Here is a 14,145-nt window from a genome sequence, read left to right as displayed (position 1 = left end):
AAGCCTTCATCCAATCAGGATGAGAGGGGCCTTCCTCCAATCATGATCGAGCCTTGGTGCACATGCTGTTGGCCTGTTGCACTTCCCCCCACTGTAGAGCGTGCATGTGCACATTGTGTTACCGGGGCGGACTGGGTGGTTTTCCAAATCACCCAAATCACTGAATGCGCCTTTAAAGTGCTAAAGTAAGAGTAGAATATGAAAATGAATGGGCCATTTCAAAATGTATTTAAAACGAATATTCAGATCTACAAGCGCACAATGCATTGCAAGAAAAATGCTCTATGTTTTGTGAGCTTATACTATTTTTGGCTATTTGTATTACTACTATTGACTAAAGTTTTAAAAAAAATTGTAGTGAAGTAAAAGTAAAATGATCCTGAAACTCTAATACTTAGTTTCCGTCACCACTATAGACTGGAGACTCCACGGGTCACCTCACTTACTGTAGCTGTGCAATGTGGTGGATGAATAGACACAGTGCATAGACTTGGTGAAGTCTTTTAGCCTAGAATATTCTAGTAATACATGCAGTGCAGTATAGTGTATACTACTGTCTATTTGGAGGTATAGAGCAGTGGTTTTCAACCCTTTTCATATCAAGGTTCATTATTTATTCAGCGTTTGAGCCACGGACCACCATTTGCTGGGATGTAGCCTCTCAGACTCAAGAGTAAGACTCAAGAATATGTTGCAATCGTTGGATACAATTCTGTCCACAATTCTGTATATGGAGCATCGAAAGGCACATTTGGCTGCATCAGTCATTCTTGTGCAGTTAACTGATGGATACACGCACGCAGTGGCGTGCACAGACATTTAGAGGGGCAGGTGCTCAAGTTATGTTATGTTATGCTTTAGCTATTGAAAAATAGCAGATCTACAAGCTCATAGCGCGCCACCGAGTGGCGCGCTACGAGCTTGTAGGTCTGCTATTTTTTTTTTTTTTTTTTTAAAAGGGCACATTGCCAAAAGGGCAGGGGGTGCTCTAGCACCCCCTAGTGTCTATCTGTGCACGCCACTGCACGCACGCACGTTGTGCACACACAGAGAAACACACAAAGGCTTAAGTGTAGAATACAAATACACGCACGCACGCACGCACAGAAACACGCTAAAGCTTGACCCCACATGGCTGTGACTGCCTATAATCCACAGTGGACCAGTGAGGCAGGCTGATGTTGGCCAGCCTCTCCTCTCTCCGTGTCTATTTAATAATTCAGCACACCTGAGCAGAAACACATTTGCCCTATCAGCTGCTGTTTGGCCAGCGGAGCGTGGCGATGGCATTACAAGCTCCCCGCTCCGGCCCTCCCCCCACCCCCCTCTGCTGATGTTCTGGTCCTGTCCTGTCCCTCCTCCTCTACACTCCCCCCACCCCCCTCCCTCTGCTGATGTTCTGGTCCTGTCCTGTCCCTCCTCCTCTACACTCCCCCCACCCCCCTCTGCTGATGTTCTGGTCCTGTCCTGTCCCTCCTCCTCTACACTCCCCCCACCCCCCTCCCTCTGCTGATGTTCTGGTCCTGTCCTGTCCCTCCTCCTCTACACTCACACCTAGCTGTCTCTCCTCCGTGGTAGCCGCCCTGGGCAGCATTCCATTTCGGGTTTATGATCCGGTCGGGAGCGGATGGTAACTTTAGTCAATGATGTGTAGTCGTCTGTCAGGAAACGGCAGAATCAGAAGCGATCGTGGGGACTTATTTTGAGTATACTTCTGATTCCGCTTTGTGGTTTCCTGCCAGATGACTACATATAGATAGATAGAGTTTTTATTAAAGTGTCCTACATCATACGATGCCCAGCCCGCACGGGCTTACAAGACACTCACAAAATTGTACATATATAATGATACATATACACAAATAGACAGTTACTCATGGATACATCGTTCTCCAACGTAACTGCCATGCCTACAAATCATTGACTACAACATGACGTATTTTACCATCCGCTCCAGACCGGTTCACACGGCGATTTTGGAACACAGACCAGGCTTTCGAGGTTACCTCCGTGGTAATGAAACGCCACAGACACAAGTAGGCCTATAAAGGAACATGGCCTGGACTCATTAACCACAGGCCGTGTGTCCTCTATCTGTCTCAGTGTGGTTCCCAAACTTTTCAGGTCGAGACCCAAAAGAGATATTAAACGTTTGCCCAGGACCCAAAGTACTGAAAATAGCAGGTCTACAAGCTCACAACTTGACTTTCCCTTGAGAGTAGAGAGAGAGAGAGAGAGAGAGAGAGAGAGAGAGAGAGAGAGAGAGAGAGAGAGAGAGAGAGAGAGAGAGAGAGAGAGAGAGAGAGAGAATTTCTTCATTGCAGTCTTGATACTTTTAAGGAAGTAAAACATTTTGAGTACTTTTTCCACCACTGGCAGAAAGACGTTGGCAGCTCTCTCCTCTCCTCTCCTCTCCTCTCCTCTCCTCTCCTCTCCTCTCCTCTCCTCTCCTCTCCTCTCCTCTCCTCTCCTCCCCTCCCCTCCCCTCTCCTCCCCTCCCCTCCCCTCCCCTCCCCTCCCCTCCCCTCCCCTCCCCTCTCCTCTCCTCTCCTCTCCTCTCCTCTCCTCTATTATGCAATCACTTGTACATGTCCATAATTATTACACCATTATAATTAATTCTGCAGTATAACTAGGTGATAACTATAATTACCTCTATAATGTACATACATAATAACTATAATTATGTATAATAACTTAATATTTACTGTATCCTATCACTGATATCTTTGTGCACTGCTTGGAGTATAATACTGTGATTTTGTGTTTTGTCATTTTGATTTGATATTACTGATATTATAAGTGTGTTTATAATTAATTATAGTCTCAGGGCCCCCTTCAAAATTAGAAGGGCTTATTCTCCTTATACTGTACAACAGGGGTTCTCAACGTTTTTGGCCGGGGACCCCCGGAAATGCTTTGGCAATGTCTCGGGACCCCCGCCCCGCCCCCTCCCGACCCCCAATATAAATTGACTGCTACAATAACCTTAACCCATTTTGGGCGGGAACCCCTTTTGGTGTTTTAAGCATTATGTTATAATTTAGCTAATGAAAAATAGCAGATCTACAAGCTCATAGCGCGCCACCGAGTGGCGCGCTACGAGCTTGTAGGTCTGCTATTTTTGAAAAATCGTGAAAAGATTTTTAAAAAAAAAAAAATCTTTTTTTTTCTTCTTTTTTTTTAAAATAATTTGGGGACCCCCTAAAATAATTTGGCGACCCCCCGAGGGGTCGCGACCCACGGGTTGAGAACCCCTGCTGTACAAAGTGTATTTTGCTAGCCCCTCCCACAGCTTGTGTCCCCGCACGTCTCAAGATTTGCCATGACAATGAAAGGGGAAATTAGGTCAAGATTCCGCTAAATATGATGAAAATTAAACATTAAAACATTAAACGCCATTGACATTGAAGGGAAAACCTACGTCATATGTAAACGAGCAAATCAGCTAACCAATCACAGGCAACAGGCATGTATGATGAAAAGAGCGGGTGTGATTTTTTTGAGGGGCGCTAGCCCCTCCTACATCCAGCTTTTGGTTACCGTCCACAAACTTAAACAAACTTAAATTCCCATTGACAATGAATGGAGAATTTTACGTCATAGTGTCTGAGCAAATATAGGCATAGTGTCTATTTTACGTCATGATGATGTATACGATGATAAGAGTGCCCCTCACTTCACACAGGTGTGATTTGTTCTTAGTTTAAAGGGGAATTTCTTCCTAACCGTTTTTCTACAAAATCATGTTGATAATATGTATATTGACCAAAAAAATATATACATAATGGGCGCTGGTCCTTTAAGAAAAGCGTAGGAGGGGTCTAACGTCAGCACACATAGAACAGGAAGAGTGCAGCAACAACACTGCATGGACTAACCTGTCATATCATCTACAACAGACCAAACAAATCGTGCGATTGAATAAGCGTTCTAGCGGTTGATCCATCCGGACGGTAAATCCACTAATTTGGTATGGAACGGTCGGCATGTTTGTTTTTTGAGTGGTGTAAACCACTCCTACAACTGGCTTTGTTAGTTTACGTGTCTGTTCGTACCAAAAAAATCACACCCGTGTGAACTGAGTGGTGTAAGGTTTTATATAGCATGATCAGCTGTGGTCTGACGTAATGTCTGACGTTAAAGATCTTTGGCTAGGTAGACTCGTCTTCTGATGTGATGATTTGTGACCATGAAGTTGATTCAGCTGGAGTTTTTGTCCGATGTGAGGTATTATATAAGGTAAGGTATTATATAGCCTGATCAGCTCTGATCTGACGTAATGAAATCACACCTGGATGTGATTTCACAACTGGCTTTTTTTGTGCAGAGAAAATGAGCATGGTTGCTACGGTCATCCAGTTCACCCGGGTGTGATTTAATTACGTCAGAAATTATTTTGAACATAGCAACCATGCTCATTTTTTTCTGCACACAAAAGCCAGTTGTAGGAGTGGTTTACACCACTCAAAAAGTGTACCCGTGTCTGTTCGTACCAAAAAATGAGCATGGTTGCTATGGTCACCCAGTTCACACGGGTGTGATTTCATTACGTCAGACATTACGTCAGACCACAGCTGATCAGTCTATATAAGACCTTACACCACTCAGTTCACACGGGGTGTGATTTTTTTCCAATGACGAATGGATTCGTGTCTTCATATACGGTAAGAAAACAGCTTGTGTGAAGCTCTCCTTTAAGACAGTTCCAAACCTCAGGCACATGTCTTTTTCTATCCTCCCAAAAAGACCCAAATACAGATATTCCCCCAACTCCAACTCCTTGCTCTCATTTGTTTTCTTTCATATTTATTTCGGCCCCCCTGCAGCCCCCCCCCCCCCCCCCCCCTGCAGCTAAGGGGATGAACGTACTTCCACCGCGCCTTTCTTCTTTACTCGTGTCTTATCAAGATTCATATCTAGTGGAGAGAAATCGCTACCTTTGCTGCTCTCAGCGAGTTCACAAGCAGTCCGTGGGAGGAAGGTAATAAGAATAGCACAGAAAACCAGGAGAAAGGAGGGAAAAGATCAGGAAATAATGAAATATTCAATAAATAGAGGCCTTGGGGAGGATACAAAAGGGAGACATGGGGCGTTGATGAGTTGGGGGGTCAGGAGGAGGGCAAGACGTGAGAGGAGCTATGCAGCCGCAGGAGGGGAGGGAATACAGTGGTGTACACTACAGTAACTAAGTATATTTACTTACAGTAAGTACTTGAGTATTTCCAATTTTCAGTACTTTTCCTTCTACTCCACTACATCTCAGAGGAGATCCAAATAAAATAGTGTAGGCCTACTTTACTAATTTCACTCCACTGCGATGTTTGTTTCTAGTTACTTTGTAGATTGTTATCAGATTAATCGCCCAGGACGAAGTTCTTTGTCCTTTCTATTAGTAACGCCCGACACTCAGGACGAAGTATTGTCCTAAAGACGAAGTTTATTGATACGAGAACAGATCGCCTGGCTGTATAGCCCAGGCGCGCCTGCTGGGCTCTCCTCGGTGACGCGCAAGACTGAGACGTCATCAAAAAACTCCCTCCTCTGTTTAGCTGATGAAAACGAAAATCTTAAAACGTTCATAAATCGCGATCTAAATCATCCCGTCTTTTTCTGAAAAAAGATCCTGTGTTAGACGGCGCTCCGCGGTCCAGTCGCTAGTCTCGATAGATTTATTCTTGTCTCCCGTTGTTGTCGATCGATTCTAAAGTGCTGTGGCTATTGTTAGCTGCTACACAACATCATGAACTTCCGGCCGGTCCGTCCGGAAAAGGCGTCCGTGTTTATAAATCGACTGGGCGCATGAATGTAATGGATTAAATAGTTCCGGGCAATTAAAGTGATATTATTCTTATTACAATTTACAAAACATAACCACTTCAGCCCTATTTGAAAATAGACATGTACAAGCTTGTACGAGCTTCTAGATCTGCTATTTTCAAAATATTTGTATACATTTGGAAACCTGAAATGGGATATTCTGCATAGTGAGTACTTTCTACTTTTGCTGCAACCCATTCTGGGCGGGAACCCCTTTTGGTGTTTTACCCCCTCAGGCCGGGAACCCATTTTGGGGTTCTGTACAGTATGTACAGTATTCAAAAATGTAAAAAAATTGATGCTGCTATATAAATATTTGAAGTTTTTCAGAAACCTTAGGTCAGGATTTAGAGGCGTTTTTAGAATCGGCCTCAGGCCTAAATGGGTTAAGTAGGCTACTGTACATTTTGATGCCAAAACGTTTGTACTTTTACTCAAGTACATTTTGAATTCCAGACTTTTTTGTAGGCCCATGCAATCAACTCACACACAAAATCTAAATTCAATGACTGAAAAAAGGAATAAGCTGAAGCACAAGGCTTATTCCATGCCTATCCTCCATCTAAAAACAAATAAATAACTCAAAATCTCATCCGTACAATCATTGGAGGGCGCACCCCTCAATTATCGATATCTGCTGCCCTAGTGATTTTGATTGGACATTGTTTGCAAGGACAAGCTCCACTCAATCAGCGTTGAGGGGACGCAACACCAAGTGCACCAGGTGCACAAGGAGAGCATCATTAAGCCTGTGCTACTCCGGCGAGAGGCTCATGGTGGGTGGCAGGGCAGCTGGCCATACTGAATATGTCCCGCTGAAGTGGGTCCTATGGCAGCTGTTGTGAAGGGCCCTGTTGTGCGAGTAGCACACCTGAACCATCCATTTGGTGGGTCGACTACACTTCCCAGGGGGCCAGTGGGCAGCTGTTCCTTCCTAGTTCCTACCTCAGTGGTGGCATACTGGCTTACCTGTGGCTGTGTGCAGAAGCAGTCAATGTTCTCTCTGTGTGCGGCCGCTGCGGCGGCCCGGTCTCAGGGGAAATCATCGCACCGCTGGCTACCAGCCATTACCATTTTTGCACTCTCTCACTCTGCTCTCTCCTCTTCCCTCCCTCACTCTCTCCATCACAGCAGCGGCTATGATCGCTGGAATCCCAGTTCACAAATGAACAAATGAAATGCCAAGATCGCCGAGACGTGCGATAAACATCTTTGGCCTGTTGCTCACTGCATCGGTTTCAATTTATGCAATACATGCTCAGGCATTAGTGCATCTGTCATGCCTGTTCTTCAATGTAATCTCGTTAGGGAGCATTTATTCGGGCTTCCAGATTTTATAGCCTGCTGCCCGTTGATCGTGTCATACAGGGTATTGTTGAGGGGCGCTAGCCCCTCCTATGTCCAGCTTTGAGTGTTTGTGTAAACACAAACATTGAATGCCATTGACAATGAATGGCCAGCTTTGAGTGTTTGTTTGTGTAAACACAAACATTGAATGCCATTGACAATGAATGGCCAGCTTTGAGTGTTTGTTTGTGTAAACACAAACATTGAATGCCATTGACAATGAATGGCCAGCTTTGAGTGTTTGTTTGTGTAAACACAAACATTGCATAAACACAAACATTGAAGACGAAGGTGTGAGGACGCAAATTGATTGGCCGGAATGAGATGATGGGAGATGTTTGAGCATTGTTTGAGCATCAAGGTTCAAGGTTCAAGGTTATCTTTATTTGTCTCCCTTGGGAGAAATTTGTCTTGGAGACAGAGTCACAGCGGCATACAAATAACATACGAAAAGAAAAAACACCATGAAACACCCAACATACACAAAACAGAGATAGTGCACACATTCCCATACGTATGATGACGTATGATGACGATGATGATAAGAGCGCCCCTGCACTTCACACAGGTGTGATTTTTACAAGTGCATTCTCAGATTCAGCCCTCGACGGTCATGTAAGCACTCTTGTATCTATGTCTGTAGTACATCTTGTTTGACCAGGGTTTGTGGTATACAGTGGTGTACACTTTAACATACCCGGTACTTAAGTACAATTTTGAGGTGTGTTTAGTTTTTCCTTTACTTGAGTATTTCCACTTTTCTGTATTTTTATACTTCTACTCCACTACATCTCAGACGCAAATATTGTACCTTGACTCCACTACATTTATTTGAAAACATACTGGTTACTTTTTAGATTTTGATTATTATTACAAAACATACTGCTGCTTTTTTATAATGTTTTTATACATTTGAAAACTTATGAAATGGGACATCAGTACTTTCTACTTTTGGTACGTTAAGTACATTTTGACAATACTTTTTTGCTCGAGTACATTTGTAATTCCGGACTTTTACTTGCAACAGAGTACATTTCTACATTGCATTATTGGTAATGGTAGCTTTTACTTGAGTAAAAACTGTGAGTACTTTTTCCACCACTGGTGGTGTACTGCAGGGGTTCTCAACGTTTTTGGCCGGGGACCCCCGGAAATGCTTTGGCAATGTCTCGGGACCCCCGCCCCGCCCCCTCCCGACCCCCAATATAAATTGACTGCTACAATAAGATCTGCTACAAAAAATAGCAGATCTACAAGCTCATAGCGCGCCACCGAGTGGCGCGCTACGAGCTTGTAGGTCTGCTATTTTTTTAAATCGTGAAAATAAAAATTTAAAAAAAATCTTTTTTTTTTCTTTTTTTTTTTGAAAATAATTTGGGGACCCCCTAAAATAATTTGGCGACCCCCCCGAGGGGTCGCGACCCACGGGTTGAGAACCCCTGGTGTACTGTACAAATCAAAAGCTGCCTGTTGTTGAGTGTATTCTAACGTATCGCTCATGAGCGGCGGCAGGGCTGACACACTGGGTCTGCTCCATGAGCGGCGGCAGGGCTGACACACTGGGTCTGCTCCATAGGGCTGACACACTGGGTCTGCTCCATTGGGGCTGACACACTGGCTCTGCTCCATTGTGATCCTCCATTGTGTGAGAGAGCTGGCAGGGAAAATGTCATTTCTTTCCGATCCGAAGAGGGTTATTGGCCACTTTGGTTATGTTACCTTCCTGCATTGCTCGGGGATGTTGCAGCCGTCAACATGCTTTTGTTGCAGTATAGTGAAGACGTTACGTAGCATTCACATGCGCTTTTGGAATCATTTCTGTAATCTGCCGTCATTACTTTCCCGGCGCTCAGAAGTGGTTTTCATCCTGCAAGTCTGCAAGTCCAAAAGGTTTGTGAGGAAGACCACAAAACCCCCCAGACAACAATGAGACCACCCCTCCCCCCCAACATGCACGCACGCACGCACGCACGCACGCACGCACGCACGCACGCACGCACGCACACACACCCCTCCCTACCTTGACATGCAGACCCAGTGTGTCAGCCCTGCCGCCGCTCATGAGAGATACATTAGAATCCACTCAACAACAGGCAGCTTTTGATTTGTACAGTAAAAGTGAGTGAGTACAGGAAAACGTACTCACTCCTGCTCTCTCCTCTTCCCTCCCTCACTCTCTCACTCCTGCTCTCTCCTCTTCCCTCCCTCACTCTCTCCTCTTCCCTCCCTCACTCTCTCCTCTTCCCTCCCTCACTCTCTCCTCTTCCCTCCCTCACTCTCTCCTCTTCCCTCCCTCACTCTCTCCTCTTCCCTCCCTCACTCTCTCACTCCTGCTCTCTCCTCTTCCCTCCCTCACTCTCTCACTCCTGCTCTCTCCTCTTCCCTCCCTCACTCTCTCACTCCTGCTCTCTCCTCTTCCCTCCCTCACTCTCTCCTCTTCCCTCCCTCACTCTCTCACTCCTGCTCTCTCCTCTTCCCTCCCTCACTCTCTCCTCTTCCCTCCCTCACTCTCTCCTCTTCCCTCCCTCACTCTCTCACTCCTGCTCTCTCCTCTTCCCTCCCTCACTCTCTCCTCTTCCCTCCCTCACTCTCTCACTGCTGCTCTCTCCTCTTCCCTCCCTCACTCTCTCCTCTTCCCTCCCTCACTCTCTCCTCTTCCCTCCCTCACTCTCTCCTCTTCCCTCCCTCACTCTCTCCTCTTCCCTCCCTCACTCTCTCCTCTTCCCTCCCTCACTCTCTCACTCCTGCTCTCTCCTCTTCCCTCCCTCACTCTCTCCTCTTCCCTCCCTCACTCTCTCCTCTTCCCTCCCTCACTCTCTCCTCTTCCCTCCCTCACTCTCTCCTCTTCCCTCCCTCACTCTCTCACTCCTGCTCTCTCCTCTTCCCTCCCTCACTCTCTCACTCCTGCTCTCTCCTCTTCCCTCCCTCACTCTCTCCTCTTCCCTCCCTCACTCTCTCCTCTTCCCTCCCTCACTCTCTCCTCTTCCCTCCCTCACTCTCTCACTCCTGCTCTCTCCTCTTCCCTCCCTCACTCTCTCCTCTTCCCTCCCTCACTCTCTCACTGCTGCTCTCTCCTCTTCCCTCCCTCTCTCTCTCCTCTTCCCTCCCTCACTCTCTCCTCTTCCCTCCCTCACTCTCTCCTCTTCCCTCCCTCACTCTCTCACTGCTGCTCTCTCCTCTTCCCTCCCTCACTCTCTCCTCTTCCCTCCCTCACTCTCTCCTCTTCCCTCCCTCACTCTCTCCTCTTCCCTCCCTCACTCTCTCCTCTTCCCTCCCTCACTCTCTCCTCTTCCCTCCCTCACTCTCTCACTCCTGCTCTCTCCTCTTCCCTCCCTCACTCTCTCCATCACAGCAGCGGCTATGACTATGATATGATCGCTGGAATCCCAGTTCAAATGCCAATTGAGTCTGAATAGAAAAGCGGAGACGTGCGATAAACATCTTTGGCCTGTTGCTCACTGCATCGGTTTCAATTGATGCAATAGTCCACATAGTTAGATAAACATCTTTGGCCTGTTGCTCACTGCATCGGTTTCAATTGATGCAATAGTCCACATAGTTAGATAAACATCTTTGGCCTGTTGCTCACTGCATCGCTTTCAATTGATGCAATAGTCCACATAGTTAGATAAACATCTTTGGCCTGTTGCTCACTGCATCGCTTTCAATTGATGCAATAGTCCACATAGTTAGATAAACATCTTTGGCCTGTTGCTCACTGCATCGGTTTCAATTGATGCAATAGTCCACATAGTTAGATAAACATCTTTGGCCTGTTGCTCACTGCATCGCTTTCAATTGATGCAATAGTCCACATAGTTAGATAAACATCTTTGGCCTGTTGCTCACTGCATCGGTTTCAATTGATGCAATAGTCCACATCGTTTCTCTCCCTATATATACAGTATCTGATGATAAAAGCTCCGCTCTCTGGAAAGGTCACAAATATTTTTTCAAACTAATCTTTCCGTCTTTTGATCTTTTGGTCTTTTGTTTGGAAATTATTTATTTTGTTAACCGTTTACGGTGTTCTAATACAGGGGTTCTCAACGTTTTTGGCCGGGGACCCCCGGAAATGCTTTGGCAATGTCTCGGGACCCCCGCCCCGCCCCCTCCCGACCCCCAATATAAATTGACTGCTACAATAACCTTAAACCATTTTGGTGTTTTAAGCATTGTTATAATTTAGCTATTGAAAAATAGCAGATCTACAAGCTCATAGCGCGCCACCGAGTGGCGCGCTACGAGCTTGTAGGTCTGCTATTTTTTTGAAAATAATTTGGGGACCCCCTAAAATAATTTGGCGACCCCCCGAGGGGTCGCGACCCACGGGTTGAGAACCCCTGTTCTAATATACCGTACTTTATGCACACTTCCTTTCCACCTCTTCAAAGCTCCCCAGGTTAAAGTCAGCAACAGTGTTGCTATTTCCACTTATTATAGGCGACTTTGGGCTTGTTTTTTTTCTATAAAGTCGCTTGTAAATATTGATTGATTGATTGATTGATTGATTGATTGAAAATTGTATTCACAGTATGTAGAATGGGTACATTTCAACGAAAGTACAGGTCAATACAAAAACTGCTACGAGGATGAAACCAGAAAGAGCACTAAAGGGTGGTTGCACACTGGACACGTTTCTCGGAAAACCGATGGAGAAACGCCGCTAAAAATCAGAAAAACTCGCTCTGTGTGCAGGGACCTTAAGACTTGTTTACATAAGGGATGAATTTTCAATTCATCAAAACATTTAAAGAAATAAAAATATACACTTATATCAATATCATCATACCGGTATATACAGTTATATGTTTTGTTATATACAAAAAAAAGGAAAAACATGTCCAGTAACATTGTTTCAAACATACAGTATGTGAGCCCACCTTGAAACGGACTGTTCATTCTGGGATCTCTCGTCAAGGTGTTGCGTCCACTATGGTGCACAACAAGCTACCAAGAAATTCAATCTTTTTTGTCTAAGGTGCCTGTTATTAGGATATGACCTCTGTTCCCACCATCCTGCTTCGTGCAGCGGCAGCAGTTTAGTAACACCAAAGTGCTGATGGCAGGGGCACCTACAGTAGCAACACCTGAGTGCTAATGTATATTACACATACTGTGTCCCTTAAGGACCTATACCACTTCTATAGAAGTTAATGGAAACTCCATGTATTTAATTACAGCATCGCCACAAGCCGGGGAGCGATGAATGAATGGTGTGAAACAGTAATGTTGAAAATTAGACCTTTTGTAATGACGGGTTTTGATTGATAGAATTTATTAAAGCAGCACGGTGTCTTCTGACTCATCTCTTTAAATGCTATATCTCATGCATGTGCTGTCATTCTTGATAAAGCTTAACAAGTATTTCACATAGATATATAGGATATCGAATATAAAATTGTTCTTATAGTGACAATATTCTCTATGTAAGGACGTAGCAGCTTGATCTGAGCTGTGATAAGCATACAGCAGTGTGAGCTGAGCTGTAATTGGTGTAGTAGAAGCCTGAGCTGAGCTGTATGGTTCGCTGTATGCACATTGCAACATGAATTTAGTCTACTTGTGTGCATGGGGGGGACAGAGACGCAGAGATACAGTAGCCTATACAGACAGAGATACTAACCCTGTTCTACGGGTTGTCAGGCCTTGTCAGTATATTCTTCCACACCACGCCATACAAATAGAACCAAATTTAATTCACCAGCTTGAGCTCTCTCTCTCTCTCTCTCTCTTTTTTTAAAAGAAATAACTTAATTTGATCTGGAAAGCTCTGTTTGCCACTGAACTAGTCTCGTTAAATAAATCATCCACATCATCAGGATTGATTATCCAAAAGGAAACTTTTTACAAAGATCTTGGAGAAGCCTGTGATGATGAAAATCCCTGGCTGAGACATGCTGAAGGGCACAACCGCAGAGAGACGCTCGGATTTGCATAGCTCAGACAACAGGCAAACTGTGCAAGTCATTAGCATATAGTGGGAGTCGTGACAGAGATGGATGGGGTTTGTTCTCTGCTCCCACAGGCAACCTGTGGATCCCTGGTGTTGATCTTTGATTAAAGAACAACCAAGTTGAAAGTTGCAATATTCAAGGGAGATTTAGTCATTGGAGATGGAAAAGTTTCGCTTTAGATTTAGGTTTTAGGGGACAAACTGTATATAAATAGTTTGTAGGGGTTCATGGCTGAAGGGCCGAAACCCTGTTATTTTTTACCTGATTTATTATTTTTCTGCTGCCCTGGGTTTGCTAATGCGGATATGTACAGTACACCAGTTCATTAAGTATGCCTGGTTTGCCTGGTGAGTGGTGATGGGTGGTGATCCACCTGAACTGAAGCCGCACCCACAGCTGTTGTTAAAGGATAAAGGGGAGAGGTTCGTTTTTTTCATTGGCACATTTGACTGTCAAGGTTCCAGGCTCCAGGAAGAAACCCTAAATACAAAGGGAAGACATCATTCCACATAACAACCACACCAAGGGGCCTAATGAAGTACTGTCACCTCATAAACACATGAAAAACTGGACAGCACTCCATCTTTAAATAAACCTATTACTCAGGCTTCATTGTCGCCCAGTGGTTTTCTGAATAAATAACACAGCAGGTTTCGAGTCAGGACAAACAGCGTTATCTGTGATGTAATGATGTGACTGACAGTTAAGGTCTGCTCCCTCGCTCTGTGAATAAGGTCTGCTCCCTCGCTCGGTGAAATGCATTACGCCGACATATCAGAACAATCACCTTTTACTGGCCATGCCGTCCTTGGCCGGGAAATGGAAATGCCTCTATTATACGCAGGGTCAACTGCATGTGTCCTTCAACTTGAATGCATGCCATCATGTCGGCATACACACTAGGGACACAGAGGCACACACAGACATGCACAGAACATCCCCGAAAAACCTTCATGTGCAGAAATCTCCTATTAAATGTGCAACAAAACACAGCCTCACTCTCCCAGCATCAGTAATAACT

The 14,145-nt window shown here is 45.0% G+C and overlaps 1 protein-coding gene across 1 annotated transcript in view; it reads left to right on the top strand.

Moving 5' to 3' along the window:
- slc12a5a (solute carrier family 12 member 5a) overlaps positions 1-14,145 on the top strand; it is a gene marked incomplete at both ends in the record, with an annotated part of 319,359 nt that overhangs the window by 235,083 nt on the left and 70,131 nt on the right. The gene's annotated exons all lie outside the window — the stretch shown is intronic.

Source organism: Electrona antarctica (assembly GCF_951216825.1).
Source record: "Electrona antarctica genome assembly, chromosome: 9".
Lineage (NCBI taxonomy): Eukaryota > Metazoa > Chordata > Actinopteri > Myctophiformes > Myctophidae > Electrona > Electrona antarctica.
Note: the sequence above shows the minus strand (reverse complement) of the source record. Positions and strands in the feature narration are given on the sequence as shown.